The sequence below is a fragment of the Galeopterus variegatus genome, unplaced genomic scaffold, assembly GCF_000696425.1.
Source record: "Galeopterus variegatus unplaced genomic scaffold, G_variegatus-3.0.2 Scaffold4274, whole genome shotgun sequence".
In the NCBI taxonomy this organism is placed as follows: domain Eukaryota; kingdom Metazoa; phylum Chordata; class Mammalia; order Dermoptera; family Cynocephalidae; genus Galeopterus; species Galeopterus variegatus.
Genome location: NW_007730385.1, coordinates 180,685 through 193,122, shown reverse-complemented (window position 1 = coordinate 193,122; position 12,438 = coordinate 180,685). Strand labels below are relative to the sequence as shown.

Below are 12,438 nucleotides of genomic sequence, written 5' to 3'. Positions count from 1 at the left end.
CTTGAAACAAGTATTAAAAAGAAATTTGTGCCTTTATTAGAATGATCTTAGGCTTTATATATACCAATTTTGGTCATCAAATTATTATTGGGTTTTTTAAAATAAGAAATGACACTAACGAACTGCAATACTGGTCCAACAGTCTAGTCTTTACTTTTCTTTTATAGCAAGAAACAGAATGCGAGTAATCAGAAAGCACGAGCAGCCTTCAGTTAACCCAAGATACTAGCTTCTTAGTTCCCAAAGCACTTGCAAAGAAAACCTTAGGTGGGGTGGGGGAGAGCAATTCGTAATAACTGGAATCCCATGAATGTGTACTCCAAGTCTCATGAGGCTATTTTTTTTTTCCTTTTTTTGTCTTTTTTTGTGTCGGGCAACGGATCACAACCCTCAGTGTTGCGCCCGTACCGGACCGGACCGGCAATGGGATCGCAACCCTCGGTGCCGTGCCCGCACCTCGCTCAGCCAGTGAGCAGGAACCGGTCTGTATGTGGGATCCGAACCCTCGGCGGAAGCGCCGCTGCACTCCCAAGCGCGCACTGTAGCAGTGCGCCACCTGGCGGCCCTCATGAGGCTATTTTTAAATTTATCCTTTACTTGGCCATTTTTTCCCCCTCTAATATGACCGTTTTTCTTTGACTTTTTTCTCCTAAACATATAAAAAGTATGAAATATAAACAAGCTCTTGCATTGCACACTCAGAAAGGCACAATTCAAACATTATAGAAATATCTACACACTGATAAATACCATTGAATCTTGGTAGTATACAAAATATCAGGGCACAGAAAGAACTAAAACCCACTTCTTTGTGTTACACATAAGATTAAAATATTCAAACTAAGGAAGAACACTTATTCATTTTGGCTCTCTTCTACATTTTCATGTTGATACTTATTAAAATATTCCTGTATAATCATGTTTGGTCTTACTATTTCAAGTCAGGTTTAAGATCTCAAAACCAGCCATCCAGACAGAACAGAAAAGTTATCTCTTCCCCATCTCCCTAACCCCAATAACTATGAAGTCAATTTTACAACATGACTCCAAACGACAACAAACGCTGGGTCCAATTTCTTCATAATCTTTTTTGGTGTGACATACTTGGTAGAACTCAGGCGTGGAAGCCAGCATTGATCCTCCAAACCAAACTGCATATCGCTGCATGTACATCAGTAGGTTTTGGCTTCAATCTACCACCACTCAATTCCTCACTTAATTTCAGCCTGGCATCTACGGTTCTTTTCAAATTTTGCAAGTGACGTCCAAAGTCCCTGAACATGGTTGAACCTCCAGAGAGGACAATATTCTTGTAGAGAGGACGCCTGACATCAATAGGACAATTCTAAATTACTTCATCTACAACTTCTGAGATAGGTTGTGTAAAGTTTGGATTTGCAAACTCTGGAAGAAAAAAGATTTCAGGTCCCAAAAATCTCTCATAACCAACATCAGTGGAAAATTCTTTCTTTGAGATAACATTGATTCCAGTATACTGTTTAATCCACTTTGACCCATCTGTGTCATACTTGTTAAATTCTTTTACTAAATCGGAGCAGACGTAACTATATTGTTCCTTTACTGCCTTAGCAGCTTCCAAAGATTGTTCTGGAGAGATTCCTACTTCTCGATCTCTCAGCAGCTGCTGAATAAAATATGTCATATCTCGTCCTGCAATTGGCATGTGTTTAATACAACTGCCAATCACATACCCTTCAGCCACAGGAATGACGTGAGTAATACCATCTCCACTGCCCATTACTGTACCAGTCAACGTCCGTTCTCCTACTTGTCTTGAGGTCCAGGATGGAGCTAAGGCAAGAACAGCCTGCACAGCAATGGACAAGCCTGGAACATTGAAGGGCTCAAGCATTATTTCAGCAGTATATTCCCTATTTTCTGGAGTATTCGGTGGAGGTTCAGTCAAAAGAAAATAATGGTCTTCAGGTTCTGCCCTTAAATATTTAAAGATCAGCTGCTCCATACACCTCTCCACCAAGTCCCAATCTTCAACTATACCATGGCAGATTGGCCACTTTGTTGCAGGTGTAGGTTTTTCTGTTGCTCCATCACCAGTGAAGAAGTCTGGGTCATCAACACCTTACATCACCCTCCTTTGAGCTTGATCTCCCACTTTTGCTGACTCCTTTCGTAGCAATACAGGAAGGGATAATAAACTGTGGTTCTGCGTTTCCAGCATATCCTAGTTTTGTATACCTGGTATGCTGGTCTTATTTCTACCCATCAACACTTCACTCATCCCTAGAGGCCCAGTTTGATTATTATCTCCACCATGAAGACTTTTTTTCATCTTCCCCCGTGCCACAGTCCACCACACAGGCTGCAGCCGTCCCACCTTCTTCCTCCTCGCCTGCTGGCGCCGCCGCCGTCGTCTGCTCCATGCTTGCAGGGGACAGAGATGGGCAGCGGAAGATGGGGGCTATCTGACCACCCACAGCCGGGCCGCCCTGCCCGTCCGTGGGGGAGCCGGGAAGCTGAAGCAGTGGCAAGAAGCAGCAACTTGGTCAGCGATACCTTTCCACAACCCGGGCAGGCAGGCGGTCCCCATCCTGCCCTGCCCACTGTGGCCTCCTCATCACTCCGGCCTCCACCCTACAACTCGTCTTTGACCCATTTTTAAAATCAGGTTGTTTGTTTTCTTATTGTTGACTTTTAGGAGCTGTTCGTATATTTTGAATAACAGTTCTTTATCAGATTGTCTCTTGCAAATATTTCTCCCAGTCTGTTGCTTGCCTTTTTTATTCTTTTGACAGTGTCTACTGCAGAGCAAACATTTTAATTTTAATAGGGTCCAGCTTATTAATTCTTTCTTTCATGAATCATGTCTTTGATGTTGTATCTAAAAAATCATTACCAAACCCAAAGTCACCTTACTTTGCTCCTATGTTACCTTCTAGGAATTTTATCGGTTTGCATTTTACATTTATTATCTGTGATTCATTTTGAGTGAAGGCTGTAGTGTCTGTGCCTTGATTCATTTTTTGCACATAGATGTCCAGTTTTTTCAGGACAATTTGTTGCAAAGACCATCCTTCTCCACTGTATTGCTCTAGGTCTTTTGTCAAAGATCACGTGATTATATTTGTGTGTATCTAAATCTGAGCTCTCTATTCAGTTTCACCATTCTATTTGTCTAATCTTTCACTAATAACCCACTGTCTTTATTACTGTAGCTTTATATTTAGTCTTGAAGTCAGGAAGTGTCAATCAAACACCATTCTTCTGTTTCAATAATGAGTTGGTCATTTTGGGTCTTTGGCCTCTCCATATAAACTTTAGAATCAGTTTGCCAATATCCACACAATTACTTGTTGAGATTTTGAGTGAGATTGCATTGAACCTATAGATCCTTTTGGGAAAAATTGACAACTTGATAACTTTACAAAACTGACAACTTGACAATATTAAGTCTTCCTATCCATGAACATGGAATATCTTTCTCCGTTTATTTAGTTCTTCCTTGATTTCTTTTCTTTTCTTTTATATCACAATGATTATACATATTTATGGGCTATAGAGTTGACTATCAGTATGGGTGTACAATATGTGATGATCTAATCAAATAGCTGACATATTTGTCTTTACAGAAAGTACTCACTTTTTGTGCACATGAACTAATATCTCTTTAAACCCCCACCCCTACCCCCCTCTAATAACCACAAGTCTGTTCTCTCCTTCTGAAAATTCAGTGTATTATTTTGTTTGTTCTTCTATTTCTTACATCAGAGTTTTATGGTTTTCCCTAAAAAAATCTTGTATGTGTTTTGTTAGATTTATACGTAGGTATTTTGTTTTGGGGGTGCTAATGTAACTGGTATTGTGTTTTTATTTTTAAATTCTACTTGTTCATTGCTGGTATATAGGAAAGCAACTGGGTTTTGTATACCAACTTGTATCCTGCAACTTTGCTTCTACATAAATGATCAGGTCATCTGTGAACAAAAACTGTCTTATGTCTTCTTTCCCAATGTGTGTATAGCATTTCTTTATTATCTTTTTAATTTCTATGCAATCTGTAGTGATGCTCCCTGTTTTATTTCGTTTTTTTTTTTTTTGTCTTTTTCCATGTCCAGCAACGGATCGCAACCCTCACTGTCGCCCCCGTACCGGACCGGGACCGGCAACGGGATCGCAACCCTCGGTGTTGCCCCCGCGCCTCGCTCAGCCAGTGAGCGGGAACTGGTCTGTATGTGGGATCCGAACCCTCGGCGGGAGCGCAGCCGCGCTTCCCAAGTGGCGCACTAGCGCAGTGCGCCACCGGGTCGGCCCTTTATTTCTGATATTAGTAATTTGTGTCTTTTTTTCTTAGTCTGCCTAGAGACATATATTTTATTGATCTTTTCAGAGAACCAGCTTTTGGTTCTGTTGATTTTCTATTTTCAATTTTACTGATTTCTGCTGTAAATTTTATTTCTTTTTTTCTGGATACTTTTGGTTTTTATTTGCTATTTTTTTGCTAGTTTTCTAAATTGGAAGATTAGGTAATTATTTTACCTCTTTCTTCTTTTATAATAGCTGCATTCAATGCTATAAATTTCTCTGTAAACAGTGCTTTCACTGAATCCCATACATTTGGAAAAATTGTATTTTCACTTTTATTTATTTCAAAATACTTTTAAATTTCTTTTGATATTTCTTCTTTGACCTATGTGTTATCTAGAACTGTGTTATTTAATCTCCAAATAATTGGGATTTAAGTCTATCTTTCTGTTACTGATTTCTCATTTATTTCTATTGTGGCCCAACAAAATACATTGTATAATTTCTATTATTTTACACTTGCTATATGTGTTTTACACATATCTGTAAATATTATCTATTCTGGTCAATGATTCATATGTGCTTGAGAAGGATATGTATTCTGCTGTGTTGGATGAAGTAGTGTATACATATCCATTACATCCAGTTGATTGATGTTGTTTTTGAGTTTGACTTTGTCCTTATAGATTTTCAGTCTGCTGAATCTGTCCACTTCTGCTGGAGGGGTGTTGAAGTCTCCAACTGTAATAATAAATTCACTTATTTCTCCTTTCAGTTTTACTGGTTTTTGCCTCACATATTTTGACTGTCTGTTGTCAGGTACTTACATATTAAGGATTGGTATGTCTTATTGGAGAACTGACCTCTTTATCATTATATACCGCCCCTCTTTATACTTGATAATTTTCCTTACTCTGAAGTCTGCTGTCTGATATTATATAGATATTTCCACTTTCTTTTGAATAATGTCAACATTAGCATAACTTTCTCCATCCACTTACTTTTTATCTGTATGTGTGTTTATATTTAAAGTGACATTCTTGTAGACAACATAGTTGAGCTCTGTTTCTTGATTCACTCTCAATTTGTAGTTGGGATGAAATGGTGACTTCCAAGCTATTTGTACAAACCAGAAATTAGAAGTCCCACAGCATGACTGTATAATACTCTATCAAATGGCTAAAGATAATTTATATAACTATTTCTCTTATTGAATAATAAATTTATGTGCAACTATTTCTATTGGGATTATTTCAGTTGTTGATACTTTACACAAATATGTATCCATATTTAAATTATTTTCTTTATATATTTTTAGAACTAGAATTGCTTAGCCTAATAGCATGGACATTATTAAGATTCAATTTACTTACAAAAATTTTCTAGAAATATGTCTTTCAAATTACTTTAACAATTAATAAGGGTTTCTTTCTTATTTTACCCTTAGGACACTGATTTACATTATTTGCCATTTTAGTGACTTTGTTACACAACAGAACAGTATTTATTATCTCAGGTTTAATCTAAAATTTTTATTAATGAAGTCGCATTTTAAATGTCTGTTCACCTTTTAATTATCTTCTTCTGTGAATTGTTTCTTTATAGTCTTTTGCAATTGTTTCATTTACATTTAAAAATTATTTTTTCATAGATTTATAAGGTATATTTACACATCAAGTATATCAGCCTTTTGATCACCATACTGACTACAAATAATGTCTTGCTTGTATCTCATTTTTGGTTTTTGAAAGGAAGATGTTTAATATTTCTGTGGTTGAATCCATAAGTATTTCATTTAAAATCTTTTCTTTTGCTTCCACCTTTGTAATATCTTTCACCATTAGGAAAGTAGATTGATATTCATTGAAACTCTCAGGTTTTATTTAATTATTTAATTTTTCACAATTAATTTTTTGATACATTTAGAATTTATTTTGATGTAAAATGTTAGGCAAAGTTGCAGTTTTTTAAAAAATAAATAGCTAACCAGTTTTCTGAAACTATTTAAAAATTGTTACTCTATGAGGATATCTTTTGTATACCTTGAATGCATACTTATATATATTATATATGTATTTTAGCATGTATTTCAAGTCATTGTTTTTCCTGACCAATTATCTTTCTGTTGTGTCAATGAAATATCTTTTGTAATGGCAAGTTTGCAAAAAGGATTTAGTATGTATTTGGTAAATTACTACCTTTTATCTTTTATGTTTATTAGCAGTTAGAACAGTCTATGTTTTAGAAATTTATGGTTAAATGAGGGAATAAAGTACAGCATAATTATGAAAATAAAAACAAATAATTATGAACTAGATGTGTACTGACTCCCTAAAGATAAGATTTAAATTTCGAGAGGAGAACTATATATCTAAATAAATTCAATAGTCACACATAAAGTAGTGTAAGACACCAACCTGGGTATGTGTAGGTAGGAGGTAAACATACAGTTTAAGAAAATCTAAATTTTGAAGATTTTGTTAGTTACTAAGAATTATCTAAAATCTATATAAATATAGGATATAGTGTGCATTATTTTGAATCTATTTCTTTATTCTTAATATTTGCTTCTTTTTTTAGGGAAAACTGTGCCCAGTACTGTAAAGAAAAATGAATTAATCCTTAGACATACTCCCAATCTGTTGTGGGCATTACTTGGCAATAAAATAACTTACCATTTTTATATTTTGAGAATGAGATTATTGTTTCTTTTTTATTTAAGAACTTTTATTTTAAGCATTTTTAAACATATAATTGTATGCTAATTAATTACTTTTACAATGCTGTGTAACCACTATCTTTATCCATTTCCAAAACTATTTTGTCATCCTAAACATAAACTCTGTACCCACTGAGCAATAACTTTACATCCTTCCTTCCCTCTCGTTTCTGGTAACCTCTAATCTGCTTCTGGCTCTGATTTCTTTTTTTTTCTTTTTAATTTCTCTTTTCTTTATTGACCCATAATAATTATATGTATTTATGGAGGACAATACGATATTTGAAATGAGATTATTTTTATTTGATGGAAAATTTATGAATTAAAGGAGCATAAACAGGTAGAATTAGAAGAAAATTTGCAGATTATACAAGTATACTCATATTCTAGTCCAACACTACATTTTGTAGTAATTCAATGAAAAGAACAACAAAATCAAACATGAACAAAATGGATACATTAGTTTTTCTTTTAGGTGGAAAAATCAACTAATTCATTAGCAAAATTGTTTTGTATTAATTTTGTTTTACTTTTTTTTTTTTGTCTTTTGTCTTTTTTCGTGTCCGGCAACGGATCGCAACCCTCAGTGTTGCCCCCATACCGGACCGGGGACCGGCAACGGGATTGCAAACCTCGGTGTTGCTCCCACGCCTCGCTCAGCCAGTGAGCGGGAACCAGTCTGTATGTGGGATCCGAACCCTCGGGCGGGAGCGCCACCATGCTTCCCAAGTGGCGCACTATCCAGTGCGCCACCGGGCCGGCCCCTTGTTTTACTTTTTACATTTTCTTTTGATATTGAATATAAAGAAAACATAATGGAACTGTGATATCAGTTGATCTGAATTACTGATCTAAATCCTGCCATAATCCAAACTTTATTTTTTTCCATAATGATGACTGTCTCTGTAAAACCAGCCAGATAGAACTAGTAAATAATTCTCAAATACTCTGGAGGGCATTAAAGTAGTCACTTTCTGCTGTTAGAGGGATGAATCCTCAAGGCAAATAAGAAGTCATTCTTCCCAACCTTTTAGTCACTCCTCAGTGTACTCACCTGTTTCAAAGGTCTCAGTATCACTCAGCGCACACATTATGCACATGTGTTGAAATATAAATCTGTATTCCATAAATATGTGCAATCAAAAAGTGCCAATTAAAATATAAGTTAAAAAAAATTTGCTCAGCATCTCTGCCACTAATTTTGTTTGACCAATTTTTATTATATATTGTGTTGGGAGTATTTGAGTTTCTGCCTTTGTGAACTATCAGAAAATCTGAAAATGGGAGCTATTCTCAAATAATGTTGACAAAGTCTGGAATCATGATTTTCAATGTCTCTCATTAATGTAAGTGTAAAGACAAAATCAGTCTAAAAAAAAAAAAAAACCCCAAAGAACAAAAACCCCAAAACCTATTGAATTAAAATTCTCCTTTAAGAGTGGCATTTTTGTCTTTTAAAAACTGGAGATTGTTTGAGGTTGAAAAAAATGGAGGGCTCTTTAGTCATAATCATTTTCAGGTCTGTGGTTGATTCACACAGTGGGACTGAATTAATGACCAGAAAATTGGTTCACAAAATTCCTCAAAGCTAATAGCTAATGTTGGCTAATATTGACCCTACTGATGATGGCTTATCTCTGTGCCATCTCGCACGTTTCTCCCTCAGGCCTTTGATCCCCAATGACCATCTTGCAAAAATAGTAATTTTTTTTGTGTTCTTTCAACAAGGAATCTTTAAAGCATTTGAGAGTGAAATAGTGTTTAGAAAATTGGAAGTTCTTTGCCAAAACTGCTAATCAAAGATTAAACATTATTACTGTTCTTATTTCTCTCATCCAAATCCATCTTTTCCTCAAGTTAAAATGCTTTAAGTATCTCCCCATTTACTACCACTATTCTGTCAAAATAAAGATAAAATAAAATCATTTATTTTTCTAAATTCCAACTTGCTTTTAAGTCAAGGTCTAGGTGAATATGACTGGCTTCTCTTTTCTAATTATTGACTGGCTCTAGGTCCTTGTTATATTGTATTCCCTCCTGTACTCACCACATCTGTGACCTTTTCAGATTCTGACAGCTATTTGCATTGATAGTCTCTACCTTTAATACTCCTGTCATCCCAGAGACGCCTTCCACGATGTTCCCATTATTTATCAGTCACCCAGGGTAAGAAAGTCGCTAGAAAAGATATTTCTTTGAAAAGGGGATTTGCAAGGAGTATTTTATTTCAAAAAGAGTATCTAGATAACTAAATAGGTCATTAAATGTTAAAATTTTAGCATTGCCTATGTAGAAGACATAAATATAGGTGTGGATTTCCTTATTTTAAAAACATTTCTTAAAAAGAGGACTACACTGGGCGCCTGACCCAGTAGTGAAGATGCAAACATGGAGGCAGTGGACCCTGGGACTGGGGAAACTTTCTTTGGGCTAAAAGCTCTGGGATTAATGGATGATGAGCTTTTCCCAGTTAAAGGTGAAATTCTCTTCGGAATTGTTGCTACAGTAGGAATGCTGGCTGGATTTGTTACAACATAATCACTGGCTAAAAACAAAAGCCCAGAATAGTTCAATAAGGGAAGTATGGCCATGACTGTTTTAACAGAGAGTGGGTCTTCCCTTGCCTTGCAAGCTCTGGACTGGGACTCATTTATGTGTGGTGTGGGGCTGGTGTGATCACCTTCACAGGTCTGGAAAGCTTTGGGAGTTCACAGTAGGGTGACATCACCATCTTTCTATTGAGAAGTCATTTTTAATCAGGACTGTCAATCCCAGGCTTTGCTTTTGGAGAAGCATCCTTACCAGTGCGATTTAGAGTTGCAGTAACTTACAGTCCGCCTTACCTCTGTTGTCAAGCTCCCGCTGTCCTCCCAGGTGTGGGTCTGGTCAGGACTGGACTAAAGGCAGTGGATTGCTTCCCCACTAAAAGGCCCCCCAGCACGTTACACCGAAACACAGGAGCCCACGTCTGCCGAGGGGCTGGGAAGCAGTGCTGGCGCCTGTTGGGAGACAAAGCACATGCACCTTACTCTTCCTGGCTGGGTTATACAGCATGGAAGAGTTGACACTATTTTCATCTGTAGTTCATAAGCATTTTTCCTTGGCATATATACTAAAAATAGAAAACTAATACTTCCAAGGACTTGGGTTGGCCTGTTACAACTCTAAAATATTGAAGAGAATACATGTTTGTAAAACTAACTCCAGTATTCACTTCCTGGAGAAGAAGCCCTTCACCGCCTTAGTCTGAGCAGACCCGCGGAGGACTTGGTGAAAGCCCTGGCTGAGGACACATCAACAGTTCAAAGACTTATCCTAGGTGCCTGGACCAGCTTGCATGCAGCTTTCTTCCATTTTCTTCCTCCAGCTTGAGTGAGCAGCCAAGGGCTGGGGTGTGGGAGTCTTGGAAGCCAGCCAGAGGGGGAGGGTGGTAGGAGAGGATTTCTTGTACCCAGGAAATGTCGTGTCGCCGTGACGGTGGGGGGCCTGGCTCTTCATTCCCGTGTCCAAAATTGTGACTGACTGTGAAGAGTGAGCTTATTAAGAATTTCCCTTTGAGGAGCCCGTTCATCTCAGTAAGATCTCCATTATAGGAACTGGGTCGTTGGCATGGCCTGTGCTGTCAGCATCTTATTAAAAGGCATGAGCGATGAACTTGCTCTTGTAGATATTGATGAAGACAAACTGAAGGGTGAGACAATGATCTTCAACATAGCAGACATTTCATAAAAATGCCAACTATTGTTTGTGGCAAAGATTACCTTGTAACTGTAAACTCCCACCTAGTGATTATCACAGCAGGCACGTGCATAGAAAAAGAAGAAACAGGCTTTAATCTAGTTCAGCAAAATGTGGCCATCTTTAAATTAATGGATTTAATTCAGGATTAAATCTTCCAGGACTATTTAATACCACCCCTGCTCCAGACTGATTATTGTTTGCAATCCAGTGGACATCTTAATTTATATAACCTGGAAGTTGAGTGCCTTTGCCAAAAACCATGTTATTGGAAGTGGCTGTAATCTGGATCCTGCTCATTTCTGTTTCTTGATTGGACAGAAGCTTGGTATGGAGTGTGAAAGCTGTTATGGGTGGATCCTTGAAAAGCATGGAGTGGAGTTAACACTGTTGTTGTCTCTTCGAAGGATCTGAACTCAGATATATAGGAACTGATAAAGATCCTGAGCAGTGGAAATGTGTTCACAAAGAAGTGATTGCCAGTGCCTGTGAGATTAAGATCAAAGGTTATACTTCTTGGGCCACTGGCCTATCTGTAGCTGATTTAACATAAAGTATTTTGAAGAATCTTAGGAGAATGCAACCAGTTTTCACCATAAGTTAGGGCCTCGACAGAACAGATGAAGTATTCCTCAGTGTTCCTTGCATCCTGAGAGAAAATGGGATTATAAGCCGTACAAGGATAAAACTGACCCCTGAAGAAGAGGCCCATCTGTATAAGAGTGCAAAAACACATTGGAAAGTTCAGACTAGGATAATTCTGAAGTTATTGAAGAAGAGTAGATATGAGATTGTATATGTCAAACTTTTGAATAAACTTGAAATCCTAAAAGTTGGAAACAGGAAAGTAGGTAGAGGGACTTTCCTGTTCATTTAGCTGCCTCCTGCTAAATGCTATTTAGCATACAGATTCTGGATAATAGTTATCTTATTACAATTCCTAAATGACTGCATCAAAGAAGGTGTTGTGGGTGCCTTTGATGTACCAGTATTTGCTTTGAATATATTTGTATGTTTAGGTGCCATTTGATCCAATAAAAGTAAGTGTAGGTGTTCGCTGTGTTCTAGAAATTGTGATTCTTTCATTAGATACAAGCTCATTCTTTCATTCTGGCTGGTTTATACCTAAGTTCATTTAATAGCCTTTTAAAGAGTTGTAACTTCCTCTTCAATGTAAAAATAGAGTATATACACACACACATACACAAAAAAGTACTACACAATGAAAATGTATTGTACATTGGTGTATAAACACCTATATTACAAATAAAATGAATAATGAATAATCTTTATGTCTGAATTTCATTTAAAAGATAAATGAACTTGTTATTTTACTGTCCAAGATTTATGGAATTGGAAGCATACTGTTGTTTCATATTGATGATTCCAAAATGGGTATGTTTAAATGCAAGTATTCTGCTATTTATTAATATTTTACTATTAAAACAATGTTACTTGTCGAAGTGAACAAAAGGCTGAAGATTTAGGAAGAACACAATAGATGTATATATAATAAAATGATTTAAAATATCCTTTTAACTGATGAGACATTTCAGTTTATTTTCTGTCCAATATGTACAGTGTGATCAAATGCTAGATCTGTGTTATTACCAAACATATATAACAAAGTAACAGGAAACTACATTTTATTCTTATAGTGAATCATGGGCCAAAGGGGTATGTCTTTGCTAAATTCTGTA

The 12,438-nt window shown here is 36.7% G+C and overlaps 2 pseudogenes; one reads left to right on the top strand and one right to left on the bottom strand.

The window, feature by feature from the left end:
- Positions 1-987: 987 nt before the first annotated feature.
- On the bottom strand, positions 988-2,211 carry LOC103602754 (annotated as a pseudogene).
- Positions 2,212-9,388: 7,177 nt separating this feature from the next.
- LOC103602753 lies at positions 9,389-11,585 on the top strand (annotated as a pseudogene).
- The last annotated feature ends 853 nt before the right edge of the window (positions 11,586-12,438 follow it).